At 32.5% G+C, this 22,599-nt stretch overlaps 1 protein-coding gene across 2 annotated transcripts in view; it reads left to right on the forward strand.

Annotated features, from left to right (window-relative positions):
- The first annotated feature begins 321 nt into the window (after positions 1-321).
- CTNNA2 (catenin alpha 2) overlaps positions 322-22,599 on the forward strand; it is a 1,459,872-nt gene continuing 1,437,594 nt past the window's right edge. For both annotated transcript variants that reach the window (XM_051974336.1, XM_051974337.1), the window contains exon 1: positions 322-456. The gene's annotated coding sequence lies outside the window, so the exon portion shown is untranslated. The remainder of the gene's footprint in view (positions 457-22,599) is intronic.

A 22,599-nucleotide genomic window follows, 5' to 3' on the forward strand; every position in this document is an offset into this window, starting at 1 on the left:
CGCCTGCGCCTTCGCTCCGACTCGCTCTCCCCCTAGCGGCAGCCGTTGGCGTGGCAGCTGCTGTTCCCAGGTTCAGCGGCGGCCCCGGCTTTGCTGGGCAAGAGTCCGGGAGTGAGTGAGGGCGGGGGGTGGGGAGGGGGGAGAGACCGCTTCGTGTCCAGCCCCGTGTGTGTGTGCGCGCGTGTGTGCGCGTGTGTGTGCGTGCGGCGGGGAGGCGGGGATCCCGCAGCCCCAAGAGCAGCAGCAGCCCCAGCAGCCTTAGGAGCAGCAGCAGCAGCAGCAGCAGCAGCAGCAGCAGCAGTGGCAGCGCCCGCCGCCACCGCCGCCACCGCCGCCGCCGCCGCCCGCAGGTGCCCGCTCACTGATACCGGCTGCCGCCGCCGCCGCCGCCGGGCCGAGGAACAGCTAGGAACAGCGAAGAGGAGGAAGAGGGACACTGTCCCCCCACCCACGGAGGTGAGTCTGGGCGCAGCATCCTCCGCCCGCCCTGCATCCCTCCATCCTCCTCATCCCTCCCTCCTTCCCAACATCCCTCTCTCCTCCCTTCTCCTTGCCACCCTTTCTTTCATCCCTCCTTCCTAGCCCCGTGGTCCTTCCCTTCCTTCCCTCTCTCCTCCCTCCCTCTCTTCTTTTCTTTCCTCGCATCCCAGTGTCCTCGCTCTCTCCCTGTACCCCGGGCACTCATCCCTTGTCTCTGACATCCCTTCCCGTCTTATTCTTATCCCAACTGCTTCCCCCCACCCCCCAGTCCCTTTTTCCTCCTTGGGAGCATCCCTATTTTAGAAAAAAAACTTTGGCAGTTTTCTATATGTTGAATTTCTAAGAAGAAAGATTTGAGCCAAGAAAATAAATTAGAATATATTTCCATAGTTGAGGCATGAGAAGATGAGGGCTGGAAGTAATGTGATAGTTATGCGAATATAATGAAGAGGAGGATAGATTAGCAATGTTGTGGAAGGCACAGCAATAACTTAAATATGAAATTAAAAATCATATGAGAGCTTTTGAGGAATAAATTCAGTGGAAATCAATAATATAGAATGGAGGTTAGAAAATTTCATCAAAGTGATAGATGTTTTGAAAATTAAGATAAACTAAACAAAGTCCAATGACTCCATAAGGTAGCAATAAATTTTATGATATAATTAAAGGATCGAAATGTAGAAGACAATATTAATATTCTATTATCAAAAAAATCTGTTCTATAAAACAAATCAAGGGATAATTTAAGAATTACTGGTTTTCCTAAAAATTACTATAAAACATGTATTTAAAGAAGTTAGGATAATAATAGCTAACATTTATAGCTATTTTAAGTTTTGTGAAGTGCATTAAATATTATTATTTTATATTTGCAAAAAACATGGAAAATAGGTTCTTATTTTAGAGATGTGATTTAAATGAAATTAAGTGAATTTTCCAGGCTTTTACAGCTATTAATAATCTGAGGCTGAATTCAAACTCAAGTCTTTATGACTCCAAGTTCAGTGCTCTTCCTAATCTGCTATGAGATCGGAAGAAATACTTCCTTCACTTATAAGACTCAAAAGTCATTTCTTCCTAAAAGAAACTAGGGAATAAAAATTTCTAGGAATGTCATTGCCAAGACTCAAAGCTTCATTACAAAAGAAAAGAATACTTCAAGCAGCCAGAAAGAAAGAATTCATCTTATAAGGGTCCCCTGACAGGATCACAAAACACTGGGCAATAAATGAATGCTTCTTGTATTTGTTTGATTTTTACAGTATTCCAAAAAAAAAAATGAATCCTAAAATGGTTTAAAAATCATGAATAACTTTCCTCATATGACAGAATATAAACATCTGGGAGTGGAAGAGAATGTAGATTTAGTGAAATTGAGAACTTTTAGAACTTTTAGTCTTTCCTGATGAAAAAACCAGAATGGAGTAGAAAATTTGAGTTGTAAACCCAGGAATCAAAAAACACTTAGAATTGTCAGTTATTTTGAGTACTATGCAAGGGCTACATGATGATAACTACAAATGGGATGAACTTACTCATGAAGTGGAAAAGTATAATGATATATCAGCAAATAGAATCTGAGAATATGTTGCTTACATGTAAAATTCACAAAAATTGAAAATGATGGACTGGGGCAGAATTTATTATATTTCATATGTTTGCAAATAAAGTGTAGCAATCATGGCTATGACAAGGCAACAGCAAAAGTAGATATAATTAGAAGAACTAAATAGAGAAAGTACAATGGTTATCTTTTTCTCAATATTATTTTATTTTTTTTCCAAATACATATAAAGATGATTTTCAACATTAACTTTTTAAATAATAGCTTTTTTATTTTCAAAATACATGCAAAGATAATTTTCAGCATTTATCTTTGCAAAATCCTTGTTTTCCAAATTTTTCTTCCTCCCTTCCCTCCATCATTCCTCACCTAGACAACAATTAATCCAACATATGTTAAACATGTGCAAATCTTCTAAACATATTTCCACATTTATGATGCCACACAAGAAAAATCGTATCAAGAAGGAAAAAAATGAGAAAAAGGCAAGCAAACTACAACAAAAAAGGTGAAAATACTATGTTGTGATTCACATTCAGCCCTCACAGTCCTCTTTCAGGATGCAGATGATTCTCTCCATGACAAGTCTATTGGAGTTGACTTGAATAACTTCATTCAACATTAATTTTTGTAAGACTATGTTCCAAATTTTTCTCTCTCCCTCCCTCCCTTATCACCCCTCTCCTCAAGCTAGCAAGCAATTTTTATAGCTTAAATATATACAACCCTTTAAAACATATTTCCATATTTGTCATGTTGTGCAAGAAAAATAAGACCAAAAGGAAGAAAATTATGAGAATGAAAAACCAAACAAATAAAAAAATGAAAATACTATGCTTCAATCCACATTCAGTCTCCATAATTATCTCTCTGGAATCAGATGGCATTTTTCACCTCAAATCTATTAGAATTGTCTTGAATCACTACCTTGATGAGAAGGTCCAAGTGTACCACAGGTGATCATCACATAATCTTGCTGATACTGTGTACCATTTCGTGGTTCTGCTCACTTCACTCAACATCTGCAGGAAGAAGGGAGGGGAAAAATCGGAACAGAAGTGAGTGCAAGGGATAATGTTGTAAAAAATTACCCAGGCATGGGCTCTGTCAATAAAAAAGTTATAATTATTTAAAAAATTAAAAAAAATTAAAAAGAAAAATAATGTTTTATTACATTCATATGCCATAACTTATTCATTCATTTCTGAAGTAATGGGTATTCACTCAAATTCAGTACCTAGCTACATAAAAAGAGGTGCTATATACATTTTTTAACATGAGGCCTTTTCCCCCTTTTATGATTTCTTTGGAATACAGACAAGTAGTAACATTGCTAGATCAAAGGGTAGTGTATACTAATTATTTCAAAGAAAACAACTTTTGGAGTAAACAAATGAATTTTAAGAAAAATAGACAACAAAGTATAATAATTTGGCACCTCAATATGATCCTTTGAGAAATCAGTCTACCAGATAAACAAAAATGAAGTTAAAGACTTCAACTGATTTGAAGAAATTTAGATATGACCCATATCTTGTGATTAATATTTAGGAATAAAAATCACATATATACATATAAACATATGGATAACATAAATCTAAAGAAATTTTATTCAGTTTACAAGTCACAAAACATTACTAATGTTGCTGAAAAATGCCAAGAATGAGATAGCATACCAAACTTTTTGGCATGTAGCCAATATAATCCTTGGGAGAGGAAGTAACATCTCTAAAAATTGTCATCAAGAAAAGTGAAAAGAAGTATAGCAATGAAAGATTGGAAAAACTATCATATGCATATAATTCTTTTTCATCTATTTTTCTTTAAAATTCAATTAACTTAAAAAGTGAATGTATGTTAGATATCACTATTATTTCATTGATTCATGCCTTTAAACTAGTGTGTTTTCCCTAGTTACATGTAAAAAAAATAACTTAAAAAAACAAATTCTATATTCTCTACTTCTTTCCTTTCTCTCCCCCCTCCTTGAGAAGGCATTCATTTAGATTATACATTTGTAGTCATACAAAGTTTTTCTATATTAGTCATGTTACAAAAGAGAGAGAACAAAAGAAATCCTACAAGGAAACAAAGAAAAGATGGATACATATATTGTATCTAGGATATACTGTGACATATACATATATCCAAGTGTGCCACAGGTGCAAGATCACATAATCTTGCTGATACTGTGTACAATGATTTCGTGGTTCTGTTCATGAATGCATAATCTCTTCTATTATATATGCTTTATTTAAATAGAAATCTATTTTTATATATTTCAAATCTGCCTTGAAATTCTGCGGGACACATGGCAATTATTTTTCTTTTTCTTTTCAGTCTTTCCTTTGCTATTTTGTTTTTTTTTTCTTTGAATTTAGTTTTAAATAAATAAATAAAATGAAATTGAAAGGGGCAGCTAGATTACACAGTGGATAGATCATAATCCCTGAAGGCACTGAAGAGGACCTGTGTTCAAATCCAGCCTCAGACACTTAACATTTAACTAACTGTGTAATCCTGGGCAAGTCACTTAAATCCGATTGCTTCACAAAAAAAAGGAAGAAAGAAAGAAAGAAAAAAAAGTTGATTAGAATTGTGTTGGGACATTGTATTGCTGAGAATAGCTAATAATTCATAGTAGATCATCTTACAATATTGCCTTTACTGTGTACAATGTTCTCCTGGTTCCACTCATTTCATTTTGTATCAGTTCATGAAATTCTTCCCAGGAATTTCAGAAAATATCCCATTCCTATTTCTTATAGCACACAATCATATTCTGTCATGATTGTATACCAAAATTTATTTAGCCATTGCCCAGTTGATGGGCATTTCCTCAACTCTTTGCCAACATAGAAAGAGCTTGTATAAATATTTTTTAAATATAGATCACTTCCTTTTTATTTGATGTCTCTGAAGAAAGACTTAGTAGTGCTGGATCAAAAAGTAAGTGTGGTTTTATACCACTTTGAACATAGTTCCAAATTGTTTTTGAGAATGGTTGAAGCATTTCACAATTCTACTAGCAATACATCAATAATGTTTCCATTTTTCTGTATCCCCTCCACAATTTCTCATTTTCCTTTTCTGCCATGTTAGCCAATCTGATAGCTGTGAAGTGGTGCCTTAAAAATTGTTTCAACTTGTATCTTTCTAATCAATAGCGAGTTAGAACATTTTTATATGAATAAAAATAGCTTTGGCTATTCTTCTGAAAACTGTTTGTTCATATCCCTTGACCATTTATAATTTGGGGAATGAGTTATAGTCTCACAAATTTTCTCAGTTTTCTATATATTTGAAAAGTTGAGCTTTTAACAGAGAAATTTACTATAACATTTTCCCAGTTTTCAAATTTCTCTAGTTTTGTCCACATTGGTTTTGTTTGCTCAACCTCTTTTTTTTTTTGATGTAATCAACATTACTTATTTTACATACTTTAATACTCTCTAAGTATTGGTTTGTCAGAAATGCTTTTCTTATTCATAAATCTAACATGTAAAATACTCCATGCATTCTTAATTTGCTTATGATAGCACCCTTTATGTCTAAATAATATAATAATTTTGACCTTATCTTGGCATATGGTATTTGCTATTGATCTATACCCAGTATCTGTCAAACTCCTTTATGATTTTACTAGGAGTTTTTTTTTTTTCGAATAGTGAATCTTGAATTTTGTCAAAATTATGATTATTTATGACTTTATCACTACTATGTATTGTGTACCTTATGCATTCCACTGATCTATCATTGTACTTCTTTGCTAGTGTCAGATTGTTTTCATGGTGACACTTTTTAATATGACTGGAGATCTGGTAATGCTAAGCTACCTTCCTTTCACGTTTTAAAAAAATATATTCCTTTGTTATTCTTGGCCTTTCATTCTTCCAGGTAAATTTTGTTATTTTTCTAGCTCTATATTTTTCTTAGCAATTTGATTGCTTTGGAATTGAATAAATTGATTTAGGTAAGTTGTCATTTTTATTATTTTGGTTCAGCCCACCTTTAATTAATTAATATTTTCCCAGTAATTTAGATCTGATTTTATTTGTATGAAAAGAGTTTCATAATTGTATTCATATAATTCCTGGGTTTGTCTTGGCAGATAGAATACCAAGTATTTCTTCAACTGTCTGCAGTTATTTCAAATAGATTTATCTTTCTATTTCTAGCTGCTGGATTTTGTTTGTAACATAATGAAATGCCAATGATTTATGTCAGTTTATTTTATATCCTGCAACTTTGTTGATTCTTCAAGTATACCATCATATTTTCTGCAAAGAGTGATAGTTTTGTTTTTTCCTTGTGTATAAATCTTTCAATATTTTGGGGTTTTATTGTTATAACTATAATTTCTATAAGAATATTGAAAAATAATAGTGATAGTGGGCAGGCTTACTTCATTTCTAATCTTATTGGAACAACTTCTGTCTAATGAGCCTTACAAATAATGCTTTCTGATAGGTTTAGTAGAGTTATTATTGTTGTTCAGTTATTTTCAGTCATGTTTATTCTATGGCCCTGTTTGTGATTTTCTTGACAAAAATACAGGTGTTGCTATTTCCTTCTCTCATTCTTTTTGTAGATGAGGAAACAGAGGCAAATACAGTTAAAAAGATTTGCTTAGTGTCATTTACCTCATAAGCATCTGAGGCTAGAGTTGAACTCAGGAAATGAGTTTTCTTGACTCTAGGAGTAGCATTCCAACTACTGTGCCACCTAGTTGACTACACCTAGTTTCCTTATAGATATACACAACTTATTTTAATGAAAGCTCCATTTATTTCAATGCTTTTTTAGTATTTTCAGTAGGAATGAGTTTTTAATTTTTTCAAAAACTTTTTCTGTATCTATTGAGATAATCCTATTATTTCTGTTTTTTTTTTGTCTGTGATATGCTCATAGTTTCTTAATATTTAACCAGCCCTAAATTCCTGATATAAATCCTACTTAATATATGATCTTTGTGATAATTGCTATAATCTTGCTAATATCTTATTTTTAAAAATTGCATCAATATTTATTAGGGAAATTGGTCTTTAGTTTACTTTTGTTATATTTCTTCTTCCTGTCTTTTGTATCAACAGCACATTTGTGTTTTAAAAGAATTTTTTAGGACTCTTTCTTTGCATGTTTTTCAAATAGTCAACATTTTTTTAACCTAGGCAACTTATATTTTCAAAAATATTCATCTATTTCACTTATGTTGTTGACTTATTGGCATCAAATGGGCAACATAGCTCCTAATAATTGCTTTAATTTCATCTTCATGGGTGGTGAACTAATCCTTTTTATTTTTAATACTGGTAATTTCTTTTTTTTTTTCTTTTATAAAATGAATGAACCAATGGTTTGTCTATGATTTTTTCATAAATTATCTCCTAGTTGTATTTATTAATTCAATGATTTTGTTGCTTTCAATTTGATTAATCTCTCCTTTGATTTTCAAGATTTCCAATTTGGTATTTAATTATGGATTTTTAATATGTTCCTTTTTTTTAGTTTTTTTTAAGTTGCATGCTCTTTTCTTTGATATACTCTTTCTCTTTTTTATTGATATAAGAATTTAGAAATATACAATTTTCCCTGAGTACTGCTTTGTCTGCATTTCATAAGTTTTTGTATGTTGTCTAATTGTCATTCTCTTTTATGAAATTACTGATAGTTTCTATGATTTGTTATTTGATCCACTTATTTTTAGGAAAAGATTATTTAGTTTCAAATTAACTTTTAATCTCTTTTTATTGTCCCTACTCTCCTTTTCTTATTCCCTTCCCCTCTTGTTTCCTTGTTGGTTGAGATAGATTTGTATTCCCAATTGAATGTATAGGTATATATTATTTTCTTTCTGAACCAATTCTTGGGATTGTAAAGTTCAAGTATTGTCTGCTTCCCCTCTACAATTAAAATATTTTCTTTCCTACTTCTTTTACATAAGATAAAATTTTTATTCTTTCTTCTTCATTTTCCCTTATTGTTAGTTAATTCATCCTTCTTTCTCACCCATTAATTTTATTTTTAAAATTATCCCATCAAGGTCAATTCATATGTGTGTGCTCTTTTGTTGTATACTCCATCTAACTTTCCTAATGAGAACTTTGTTCTACAATTATCTACAATTATCATTTTCCTGCATAGGAATGTAAACAAAATTAACTTTATAATATTCCCTTATTATTTTTCTTTCATGTTTAGCTTTTTTATGTTTCTCTTGTGTCTTGTATTGAAAATTAAATTTTCTATTCATCTCTGTTCATTTCATTGAAAATGCTTGAAAAGTCCTCTCTTTCAAAAAATGTCCATTTCTCCCCCTGAAAGATTATTCTCAGTTATAATGGATAAATTATTATTCTTGATTATAATCCTAGTTCTTTTCTTCATGAAATATATTTCAAGCTCTCATTCTTTATTGTGGAAGCTGATAAATCCTGTGTGATCCTGACTATTACTCTATAATTGAATTCTTTCCTTCTGGGTGCTTGTAATGTTATCCTCTTGACCCAAAAGCTCTGGAATTGGACCAGAGTACTTTGGGAGTTTTCATTTCAGGATTTCTTTAGGAGGTGAGCAGTAGATTCTTTCAATTTCTATTTTATGTTCTGGTTCTAACATATCAGATCAGTTTTTCTTTCTTTCTTTTTTTTTTAATTAAAGCCTTATTTTCAAAACATGCATGGAAAGTTTTCAACATTCATTCCTGCAAAACTTTGTATTCCAAAATTTTTCTCCCTCCTTTAGACAACAAGTAATCCAATCTATGTTAAACATATACAATTCTTCTATACATGGTTCCATAATCATCATGCTACACAAGAAAAAATCAGTATAAACATGGAAAATATGAGAAAGAAAACACAATGCCAGCAAAAAAACAACAAAAAAGTGAAAAATATTATGTTGTGTTTCACACTCAATTCCCCACAAGTCCTCTCTCTGGGTACAGATGTCTCTTTTTATCACAAGAGCATTGGGACTGGTCTGAATCACCTCACTGTTGAAAAGAGCTATGTGCATCAGAATTAATCATCGCATAAACTTGCTGTTGCTTTGTACAATGATCACCTGGTTTTACTCACTTCACTTAGCATCAGTTCATGTAAGTCTCTCCAGACTTCTCTGAAATCATCCTGCTGATCCTTTCTTATAGAACAATAATATTCCATAACATTCATATATTGTAACTTATTTACCCATTCACCAGCTGATGGGCTACCAAGGTCAGTATTTCTTGATTATTTTTTGAATGATAAAGTTCAGGCTCTTTTAATCATGGCTTTCAGGTAGACCAGTAATTCTTAAATTATCATGTTTTCAACCTGTTTATTAATTTTTAACTTTTGTTAACCTTGGGCTCTCTTTCTGGGGTGGAGAGGGCACTGTCCCAAATTTCAGGCTTTTCCTGCTGTTATTTTCAGTGTTATTCTGAGTGTCTGTAGGTTTTAAGTACTTCTAAGCTATTACGATTTATGGAGTTGATTTGATCACTGCTCTTCTGACCTTATTCTGTTTTTTTTTTTTCCCAGAGGAGTACTTTATTCTCCTGTGGCCACCAATGTGTGCACTCCTTTTGGTTCTTGCTCTCCTGTATCTACACTTACTAGTGCATTTCTCTCTCTTCCGATTGAAACTAAGGACTGCATTAAACTATGACTGATATCACACATACACACACTCCTCTTCACCCTGCATTTGAGACCAGAGTCCCTGATCTCCTGTGGCCACAAGTGCTATCAATTATTTTAATCTTGGAACTGCAACTCAGAATTGTGTATCAGTAAAGCAAGTGGTTCCTGAATCCAGTGCCAATGAAGGATCTACTGCAATCTTCTTCCACCAGTTTTTCAATCCCTCCACTATTCATGGGCTTAGAGCTTTAGAAATTGCTGCTGCAACCAATGCAGTTGACTCCAAGTTGCTGGTACACCTTTTCTGATCTGCTTTGTGCTCCAGGGTTGACTATCACCTCAGTGGGACACACTTTGCTTGCTCATTTCCTAAGTTACTTTATGCTTGAAAAAATGCTTTAAACAGTTTCATTGATTCTGCTCGAGGCATTATTTTAGGATTGTATGGGGAAGAATTGGGGAGAGCCCATCTGAGTGCTTCCCAACTCTATTTTCTTGATTCCACCTTGCCTTCTAACAAACACTGAAATAACTATTACATTATTGGTAAATTGCTTACAAAAAAAAAGAGAAAAAAAAGTATCAACAGGCAATCTTAAGTTTTGAAATTTACATGAAAAATTAGGTTTATTAGCAAAATGAACATGTATATGGAACCTCATGTATATAAAAAGTATTCACAATACAAACAAAAGCTTGCATATTTATGGAATTATGACACAGAGAAAAACAAACAGAAATCTTAAATCAGAGTGGCAGGGAATGAAAAATCATGACTAATTAAGTTGGCAAAAATCAGCATTTTCCCCCTTGGGAATTGTTAGACTATGAAGATATAATGGTGTGCTTATCTGCAAGGGTCCCAGCTGCACAAGCAATTTCCCAATCTAATGCAGACTGATTGGTGTCTGTCATGGCTCGTAAGGACACATAGGTAGTCCAACTTTGGGTACAAATGACAAATTATGTCAGCTCAGGGTGGGGAGGAGCTCCATCCTTGACATATTCAGGGCTTCTTATATACCCTGGTTTCCAGGTTTCTAGAAATTATAAAAATTCAAAAGTATAAGTTCAGAGAACTCCTTAACTGAAGGAGTTCTTTGAAATTATTTGTATGATACATGATCTAGATATTTAAATCAGAAAGAGGGTAAAAATCTTAAGTCTTATCCTAACTTAAATCAGTGAGAATAATCTATAGATTCATAACCCTAATGAATATCAACATAAAAATGTTGAATAAAACATTAGTATAGAGGATATAGTAAAATTTTAATAATATTATTCATCATGATCTGGTTGAATATATATCAGAAAATCAAGGTTATTTCACTATTAGCAAACCATAAACTCAATATAACTTGTTTATTTTAAAAAATGTATTAATAGATGACAATGCTTTTAACCAACCACAAGATTCATTATTGTTCAAATCTTTAGAAATCCATAGGAATAAACAGCTTTTTCCTTAATATGATAAATAACATCTCTGTAAAATCAAAAGCTAGCTTTATATTTGGAGAAATGCTAGAGGAATGTTTACGGCAACATTAGGAATACTGCCTGGTTGTTTATTATAATGACTATTATTTGAAATAGTTATAGGAATCCCAACCAAAAAAAAAAAAGACATCAAGGGGATATATTGATAGAATACAAAGTTAGTGTTCTTTCCCACATAATATGATGGTCTACTTAAAGGACTTCTAGCTATTTAATTAAAAATGGAAACAACTTAATCTAAATAAAAGAATATAAATTAAAACCTACACAAATAATGAATTCTTCAACATATTGCTGCAAAAAAATTCAGTGAAAATAGAAAGAAAAGTTCCACTCAAAATTACTAGAAATAGAATAAATTGTTTGGAAGCATCTTTACCCCAATACACACAAGGATATGAACACACCTACCAAATATTCTTAACAACAGAAACAAAGGCTGACTCATATAATTAGAAAAATATTGTTTACTTATGATTAGCCTATGTCAATATAATTTTAAAAATTTATACTACCTAGCCCAGTTTATTTAATCAGAGTTATATTAATCAAACTGACAAAGGTTACATTAAAGAACACGGAAATAATTAATAAATTTCACCTGGGGGAACAAACGATCAAGAATTTAAAGGGAAATCATAAAAATGGTTAAGAAGTACTCCTATAATTTCCCATTCTTCAACATATAAAACAAATTAGTATTCATCAAAAGTATCTGTACTAGTCAAAAAGTAAAAGTTAAAGTTGATCAGTGAGCTAGATTGTGAGTGGGAGATCAAGAATGAATGAATCTGGAAGGGAAAGACCCTCAGGGTTTCTGTCTAAAAGTGAAAGAAGAGATTCTTTGCCTCAATTGCATTCTAGCCTTAATCACTGAATAGGTGCAGCCTCGGTCAAATTGATATCTGTTAAAGATCTTAGTTTAAAAAAGCCAAGGTCTCGCATTTTATCCAGGGCCATCTCCAGTAGTTTTGGGCTATATCTGGCCACTGGACCCAGATGGTTCTGGAGGGGAAAGTGAGGCAGGTGAACTTGCACAGCCCTCCCTCACTTAAATCCAGTTCACTTGCATGCCATGGCATCACTTCCTTTATGTTATAGTCCTTCCTCTTCGAGAATGAAGGACGAACACCACGAGATGAAATAAAAAAGTATGACAGGATAATGTTTCAGAGACACAGAGACTAAAGACTGGGGTTATGATTGAATGTTTGAAAACAAACAAAAAACTACTGGGAAAATTGGTAAACAGCCTGGCAGAAATAAGAAATTAGGCTTACAACAACCATTCAGAACCAAATGGTTATTTAACCAGGTTGTTATCAAAAGATAGAGGAAGAGGGAAAGAGATAACTTTCACAACTGTGGCTAGACAAAGAGTTCTTTCTAAATGAGAGATAGAATCACAAGAGATTAGATGAATTTGGCTACATAAAATTGAAAAACATTCATAGTAATAAAATCCTAAAATTAATATACCTAAAATTAAAAGATAAATGATTAATTAGGGAAAAAAACAAAAAGCTTTGAGGATCATCAAGCAATATTATCTCAGTTTTCTTTTCAAAGAATTTCATAAGATTATTACATCTGTATGATGTCATGCTGAAGAAAGAATCCTACTGGCAGCATTTAACTTTTATCTCGAGTTGAATACTTTTTTTTATGGTCAGTAACACTCAATCAATTTAGCTATTCAAGAGAATATTCTTTATTGCTTGTTGGTTTCTTATACCTTGATCATGTATATCTTCAGTATACATGTAGATTATGTTCATAATTATTTTACACATAATGGAGATTTACCTTATATGTTATAGTTATTATTTGCTTGCTTAGGGGAAAGTAACAATATCATGATTTTTGTTATTATTCCAGTACCTACTCTCAGACATTTTGAGAATTGATGTTATAGTATCCTAGTTACGTATTTTGTTCATATTCCATAAAATATTCTGAAATATTCGTCTTTATTATAGATAGAAAAATAGATAAACATTATTTTATTTACTCAATTTTATTTCAGAAAATTTTAACTTATTAAAATACATCACATCCCAAAGATACATTTTTACCACTGTTACTTTCACGTTAGTTTCTCTATTCTCATATTAAATAAATTTGTTGTAAATTTTTCTCTACCATATTGTGAACAAAATTTCCTTTTTTCCTGTCTAATAACAAATAGATATGTTGTTTATTTCTTGTTTTAAAAAAGTTATTCAGCAGTCCATTTAGCATCTGGGTAACTTTCGGGCAAGTTACTCCCTCAATCTAGAATCATTTGGAAACTGAAAGGGTTGCTTTAAGGCATTAGTTATTACATATTTTGTTCATCATCAATTCATTTGGCAGTTTGGCTAAACCCATGAACCCTCTCAGAATCATGTTTTTAAATGCATAAAATAAAGTACAGAACACTATGAGGAAAACCAATTAAACTGAAATGCAGTTATCAAAAATGATGAAACATTCTTTTGTCTCCATGATCTCCTCCTGAGATTGGTGAATTCCTTCAGGGGTCTCCATTTTGAGGTAGTACTCAGATCTTACTTTTTTCATTTTCTCTTGGTTCCTTCATTCCCCTGTCTCTTCAGCTTACATTTAGATGTTATTTTAATCAATTAGAATGGAAGTGCTTTGAAAGCAGGGATTAGCTTTTGCTTGTATTTCTAATTTTCGTACTAAAATGTTTAGTACATAGTAGTAAACCCTTAATAAATGCTCGTTGACTTAAAAAAAAAATTTGAGAAATTCTACTTTAAGTACTTTTGAATTAGATCTGTACATTTCAAACCAATCTAAATCTGTGCTCCTGTGATCAAATCATAAACTTTCCTACTTTAGCCACTTGAGTCATGTAGGTAGCATGTGAATAAAGAACTAGACCTGAAATAAGAAAGACCTGAATTCAAATTTGACTTCAGACACTTAGCATCTATGATTTTTTAATTAAAGTTTTTTTTTTTAAATTTTCAAAACATACACATATATAATTTTCAACATTCACCCTTGCAAAACTTTTGGATGAGTGGAACAGAAAATCACTATTATACAGAACAACAAATGTGAGGAATTCAGAAAAACATGGGAATATTATACAAACTGGTAAAGAAAAAGAATGATGAAAACAACATATACCATGATTATAATAACGTAAATGAAAAGAACACCATTTTCCCTTCCCTTCCCCTCATGCCTTACCCTAGATGGTAAGTAATCCAATATGTGTTAAACATGTGTAATTCTTTTATACATATTTCCACATTTATCATGCTGTATAAGAAAAATCAGATCAAAAAGGAAAAAAAATGAAAAGAAAGTAAAAAGTAAGCAAACAACAAAAAGAATGGAAATACTATGTTGTGATCCACATTCAGTTCCCACAGTCCCCTCTCTGGGTGCAGAAGACTCTCTCCTTCACAAAACTATTGGAACTGGCCCGAATCATCTCCTTGTTGAGAAGAGCCATGTCCATCACAATTGATCATCAGATAATCTTGTTCTTGCCATGTACAATGATCTCCTAGTTCTGCTCATTTCACTTAGCATCAGTTCATGTAAATCTCTCCAGGCCTTTCCGAAATCATCCTGCTTATCATTTCTCATAGAACAATAATATTTCATAACATTCATAAACCGTAACTATTCAGCCATTCTCTAACTGATAGGCATCCACTCAGTTTCCAGTTGCTTGCCACTATAAAAAAGGCTGCCACAAACATTTTTGCGGTCCCTTTCCCTCCTTAATGATCTCTGTAGCATAAAAGCCCTAGGTGACACTACTGGATCAAAGGGTATATGCAGTTTGATAGCTCTTTGAGCATAGTTCCAACTTGCTCTCCAGAATGGTTGAATCAGTTCACAACTCCACCAACAATATATTATCATCCTAGTTTTCCCATATCTCCTCCAACATTCATCATTACCTTTTCCTATCATCTTAGCCATTCTGAAAGGTATATAAGTGGTACTTCAGAGTTTTCCCAATTTGTGTTTCTCTGATCAGTAGTGATTTAGAGCACCTTTTTATATGACTAGAAATGGTTTTAATTTTTTCATCTAAAATTTTTTTTCATACCCTTTGACCATTTAGTAATTAGAAAATGTCTTGGATTCTTATAAATTTGAGTTAATTCTCTATATATTTTAGAAGTGAGGCTTTTATCAGACCCCTTAAACATAAATCCCCCCCACCCAGTTTATTGCTTTGCTTCTCATCTTATTATCTTCATACTTAGCATTTATCTGACCTTGCACAAGTCTCTTATCCCTGTAAAATGAGCTGTAAAATAAGGTGGGCATTGAGCTTCAGAAAGAAATGGCACATCACTCCAGTATCTTTGCTAAAAAAATCCCAAATGGGGTCATGAAGAATTGGACATGACTAAGATGCCAGAAGAACAATAAAAACAGCCATATTTAACATATTTAATTAAAACATTTAACTTTCAAAAACAGACAGCCTTCATCAAATAATGGAATATTTTCCACTCTTAAATTTTAGATTACTGTCATATTGCTTTCTGTTTTAAGAAAAACGATATCTCAGATAAAATATATAACTTTTTTAAATGTTGCATCTATTGTAATTCAAAGAATCATTTACGGAAACCTTGCTTTTTATTTCTAATATGAATTGAAATTTCAAGCTTTTTCTTGTACTTATTGATCTTTTGTAACAATTGGTCAGGTAAAAATGTATTCACATGGTCTGGCCTTTGGAGGATAACCTAGTGTTAAATACTGGTAAACATAGCATTTTGATTAAAGGTAGAATCTACAAACATCACATTATATGTAATAATGAACTCCCATGAATATTAATAATCAAAATGTATAGACAAATTTAACTAATAAGAAACAAATAAATGAATGGATTGCGAATAAGTGCTTTTGTCTCAATAGAAAAAGCTAAGCAAGAAAGAACTGACAAATAAATTAATTCTGTGTAATCTAGAGAGGCCATATAATTTATAATAGTCAGTTTGATTAGTACTCTTGTTTAATTGAACTACCATGCTGATCTAAGCCTTGTTTTAGTTGTGGCAAAGGATGTTTTCTTTATAGTGGCTGTTAATTTTATCTTTTAACTAAGGAGGTTGATTTTTAGTACCAGAACAGTGGGAGAAAGTAGGAAAACTATAAAACACCAGAACAGAAAGCTCTTTCCATGGAGTAGGTTTTCGAAATCTCTCTTGTTATGCACTCTTTTCTTTTAAAAAAATATTTTTTGTGAAGCAATGTTAGGTTTCTAGGAGATGGGTATGTGAGATGACATATTCAGAAGTAAGACTTCTGCTTTCCTTGCCTTCTGCAATTTAAAATAAGGCAAACTTCAGAAATGGGTCTAAAAAGATGCAAATTTGCTCCAACACCTACAATACAATAATGTAATTTGCATGTATGTACTTATGTATATGTACATATGTATTTGTGTATATGTTTGTACATATATGGATACATGAAAATAAAAATGAGGAGTGTTTCTTTCCCTAAGTTTTTCCTATTCTGACAAAATCATAGCTAATCTCCATCCTTAGTATTTTTATTTGGTATAGATTAGATATACTTTGTTCTTTGATTGCATTTTTGAATGTCTATGATTCTTCCAGTTTCTGATGGGCATTGAGCTCCAGAATCTTTTCAGGTGTTTGCCTTGGAAAGGCCAATGGTTTGATATGGGATCTAGGAACAGTACAATATAGTGGAAAGAATCCTGGGACAACTTATTTTAATTTTGTTTCTTTTTTTGTCTGACTCTGGGATCTTGGACATGGTCACTTAACTTCATTTTCCTCAGTTTCCTTTTCCATCAAGAGGGAATAATTTGATATTTACCTTTGATCACCTCAAGAAGAAGTTTCAGAAAGCATCTTTTCTCACCCCCATTCTTTTCAGAGGTGAGGATCTTTAAGGATGGAACACTAATAGAGCAATTTTGGATATCTTTGATATATAGTGGTTTTGTTAAACTTTGTTTTTTATTATTATTTTTATAAGAGATGACTCACTGGGAGAAGCAAGGGTATACTGGGAAATGTAAAATGTAGGTGATGTAGAAAGAAAAGATACTTTAAAAGCAGCAACAATAAATGTATTGTAAAGAAAATACTTTGTAGATTATTAAGCCTTTTGTAAATGTGGACTATCATTCTTATTGCTGTGCTATGTGGTATCAGCAGTTTGTATTGTACTTGGTAGGCAGCTAGTTGACTCAGTGGATAGACTGTTGGGTTTGAAGCCAAGAAGATGGAAGTTCAGATCTGGGCTCAAACACTTACTGGCTATGTGATACCAAGAAAGTCACAACCTCTGTATGCTTTAGTCCACAGAGTAGAAATGGTAAACCACTCCAGTATCTTTGCCATGAAAACCCCATGAATGGTATATTTTATATGTTCATGAAGATTTTGACATAACTGAACAAGAACAGCAACAACAGTTATACTCAGTAGAATCTGGACTACAAAGCTTGTAGAGAAATGCAATGTTTCATCCATTTTGTCCCAGTTATTTCTGGGACTTGTGTTTTACATAGATTATACCAGGACCCATGTTTTTATTTTAGAATCAGCATCCCAATATGATAACATCTACAGGGAGTTAATCTCTCCTTCACCTTCAGAATGAAATGTCTATCCTGTATTTGAACAAACAAACTTTAGAAAGAAATAATTCCAAATTCCCAGAATCCTCTCTTCTTGTTTCCCCTGTTACACCATATCTCTAGGCACATAACTGTGTTGCTGATATCTGGGTTATGAAAAATTGTATACAAAACATTTATTGTTGCTGATTTTAAAATAATTTTAGTTTTTACATTACCTACATTTTGCAATTTCCAGTATATCTTGCTCCTTCTCATCAGTCATCCTTTGTAAAAAAGAATAATGAAAATCAAAGTCAAGCAAAACCAACATCTAAAGATTTTATGACATTTAAAATGGTTTGAGAGACATAATTTCTTTTTCAGGTTAAGCATGCCCTGCTCTTTCAAATGATTCTCATATGATATGGACAGTAGGGCCTGCATCCTCTGCCTGCCTTTCTCCCCACACTCTCTATCTTCTCAATGTTTTCCTTAAATCATGACTTCCAGAATTGAATCTCAAACTCCAGATGAGGTTTGTAGAGCACTGAGTATAGTCAGACACTCATCTGCCTGTTCTTGGAACCTTACCCTCATCTTATTCAGCTCTGTGTTGCAGTAGACTTATTGTCTGCCCCACTGCTAACTCATAGATTGAACTTCAAATCTATTAAAATCCTCAGATTTTTATCAAGAACAATTTCTGTAAGTCATACTTGTCCCATATTATACTTCCAAAGTTGATTTCTTTTTTTACCCTGTCATCCAAGTTTGTATATAACCTTATTGAATTTTATCCTATTTGATTTAATCCAGTGTTCATGCTTTTCACTCTTTTTGGATCCAGACTCTGTGACCTAGTATGGCAAGCTTCCTTCCCAATTTCCTGTGATATGCAATTTTACTAAGAGCATACAACTTAGACCTTTAACCAAATTATTGATTAACATGCTAAACATCCAAGGACCAACCACAGATCCCCACGGTTTTCCCTAGAGATTTCCTTTTATGTTGATTTTAAAGTGACCATAATCTATTCAAATAATCCACATTTTGCTATTTTTCCTATAAGGACAGAATAAAATATTTCATCAAAATTTTATGCAGTTTTAGCTACAGTATCCATAGCATTTCCTTCATCTTCTACTTTAATCATCCTATCAGAAAGGGAAATGAAGTTGATTTAGTATGGCCTACTTTTGATGGGGCCATGAGGGATCTTTGTAATCTCTGCTTCCCTTTCTAGGTATCCATCTACATTAATGATCTCTTCTGAAACTCAGGTTTTTGTCTTATTTTGTTTTTCCTTTTCCTTTTTTTTTTTTTTGTTTTCCCTATTCTGTTTCCTTCACATTATATCAATTTTTTTCTAAATCTTGGCTAAGACGTCCTTGTTAATGACATCTACTGATCCATCCCAAACAGTAATATTTCAATACATCTGTATATTATAACTTGTTAAGCATCTCACATTTCCTGCTCTTTCATTTTCAGCAATTTGCTACTATAAATAATATTACCATCAATATTTAATGGAAATGGACCCATTATTTTCGGTTTAGCAATAGGATCTCTGGGTCAAAGTCTATAGATATTTAACATCTACCTTAGTGCAATTTGAAATTCCTTTTTGAAGCTGTACTAATACTGCATCAATCAACCAATCATTAAGGATTTATTAAGTACTGTGTGCCAGGTACTGAACTAGATATTTAGGGTATAAGTACAAAGAACTAAGCAATCCCTAATTATAGTGAGTTTGCATTCAATGGAGGAGGAAACAAATACATAGGAAAATGTAAATAAAATAAAAGTGTCAGTGATTATGGATATGAAAAGGTAATTAATATATAATAATTTGTCATGAATAGTAATAGCAATTATGAGGATTAGGAAAAAATTCATTTAGAACATTGAGATCCAAGATTCATTAAAGGAAGAGAGAGTTCTTTTTAAGAAGAAAGGCAAAAATAGAGTGCAGATAAGACACAGAAGATGTTTAAAGTAAAGGAATGGATGAGGAAGTTGGAGTGTCATGTGTATTATAGCTAGATCTCACACTATGTAGAAGCAATATTATTTAGTAAGGCTGGTAAGATGTGTTAGAACTAGGTGGTCATAGATTTGAAAATCTAAATAGGGGAATTTTTATTATATTTTACTGCTGTTCTCCATTCATTTTTTCAGTTGTGAATGACTTTCTGACCCATTTTCTCTAGCTCATTTTACAGATTAGAAAACTAAGCCAAACAAGGTTAAATGACCTGCCAGGATCATACAGATTGCAAAATATCTGAGGCTAAATTTGAACTCAGAAAGACATCTTCCTGACTGTAAGTTCAGGAGAATACTGGGTGAGTTACCTGCCCAATTATATTCTTTTTCCTAGAGGTGATTGTAATTTAAATAGGGGAAATATATAATCAGATCTATACTTAAGGAAAATTACTCTGATATGTTTAGGATGAACTAGTCACTAAATTAATGGGGGACTTGAGACAGAGTACAATTAAAACACTATTGCAATGATTTAGGCAAGAAATGAAGAGGACTTGAACTAAGATGACAGCTGCCTAAGTGGAGAGAAGGAGTTGAAATCAAGAAATATTGTAAATGAAAAAATATCAAGATTTTTGATAATTTGGTATGGGTGATAGTGAAAAGCTGAAGTTCTGAATGTGGGAGATTGGGAAATGGTACCCATACTAAGGACAAGAAAGTTGGAGAATAGGGACATTTTTGTGGAGCAAAATAATTTCTGGTTTTTGAAATATTAAATTTAAGACATTTTCAATATGTAACTAGTTTGAAAAGATTGGAGCTTGTGTTGTATATCTATATCTATACCTATATATTCTATATTATATATAATACACCTATATATCTATATCTATATTTATAGATATAGATACTTATATCTATATCTATATCTGACAGTCTTTCTATTACCCCAAAATTTCTGATATTTCATCTTCTATTCATGCTTTTTGTTCTAATTATTCAAATTAATTACACAGTTTTGAATATGTATCATATTTTGTAGATTATTTCATATATTCAAGTCCTGGCAACTTGCTGGAACTATCTCTCTCCCAATACCATATGAAATCCTCTGGGAGTATCCTCCTATAATGGTCTTCACCTAAATATGCTCTTTAAGCATTCTATCACCACCTTTAACATATGGTCTAGATATTTCAGAGGGGTAACATATGCAACAATATTCCAAGATTAGGGGAAAGACATTCACATAACTAATTATGACATATGCCTAAATATGACAATAGTTATGCAGAGGTCCAAGTAAATCACAGTGATAAATTTTAGGAACGAGAAATAAAGACATTTTTATGGAAGTGAAGGGCTTAATATAGAACCTGTGGGGCCAATGCAGTTATGATGTCAGCAAAGGCACAGAATGTGGGAATGATACTATGATAGTTGTAAACAGAAAGAGGTTCAATGTTTTTCTTTATTTTTGTGATTTTAATAGAAAATTATTTTTAGCTTTTTCCCACCCCTATCCATTGGGGAAGAGGTATTCATTTTTAAAAATGTGTTTTTTGCATTCATTTAAAAATATTCTCAAATTTCTTTGATTCTGTTTATCCATCCTCCGCCTTTTGAGAAAATAAACAATGTATGTGAAGTCAGGCAAAGCATTTTCATATTAGACATTAAAAAAACAAAACCTAAAGCAAGAAACATAAAAAGGTAAAAAAAAAAAAAAGTCTGCTTTAGTCAGCACTCAGAGTCTAACATTTTTCTTTCTGAAGATGGATAGCATTTTTTCATCATAGGTCTTTTGGAATTGTCTTGGATCATTGTCTTAATCAGAGCAAATCTTTCACGATTGATCATCCTTACAATATTGCTACTATATACAATGATATTTTCATTTAGGGTTTTTTTCCTTTGCATTTAAGTTTTCCCAGGTTTTTCTGAGAGCATCCTGCCCATCATTTCTTATATAACAATAATATTCCATCACATTCATATATCACATCTTATTCAGATATTCTCCAGTAAATGGACTTCAATTTTTTTATTCTTAATAACAAATACGGAATAGAGCAAAACAAATACCTGCATTAGTCATGTCTTCTTTATATTTATCTATCGCAATCTGTACTTGCAACTTCATCTTCCTTTCAGGAGGTAGACAGCATGTTTCACTATAAGTCCTTTGGAGTCATAATTGGTTATTGATCAAAGTTCTTAAGGGTTTTTGTATTTACAATGTTGTTGTTATATCAATGTTCCCCTGGCTCTTCTAGCTTTATTCTGAATCATTTATTATAGTTCAACAGTATTATGTCATATTTTAATACCATAATTTTTCTACGTATTCCTCAATTGATAGAAATGCACTGGTTTTTAGTTTCTTGTCACAACAAAAAAAGCTTTTATAAATATTTTTATACCTATCAGTCCTTTTTCTCTCCTGAAGAGTATAAACCTAGTAATAGTAGTAAATTGCAACCTTAGTTACTCATAGAGGGTTTGCCATACATTAAAAGAAGAAACTTTACATTTAATGTTATTACTAATGTTCTCCATTATATTTATCTCAATTTACTTTCATTTAAAGATGTTCTTATTTTTTTCAAAAAGATTTAATAGATAGCCAAGTATTTTGTTATATTTTTAATAAATTCTGAGCTGCATTTTCCATTTGTTCCCCCATCTCCCTTCCATGCCTTCCTTACAACTATTTGTACTAAATGTCTGAGCATGTTGGGTTGATTTTGAGCACTCTTTCAAATTCTTTAGAGAATTTTTCTATATCTTCATCCATTGTAGTAGATGTTGCAGATTGCACAGGG

Source organism: Antechinus flavipes, chromosome 2, assembly GCF_016432865.1.
Source record: "Antechinus flavipes isolate AdamAnt ecotype Samford, QLD, Australia chromosome 2, AdamAnt_v2, whole genome shotgun sequence".
Taxonomy (NCBI): Eukaryota; Metazoa; Chordata; class Mammalia; order Dasyuromorphia; family Dasyuridae; genus Antechinus; species Antechinus flavipes.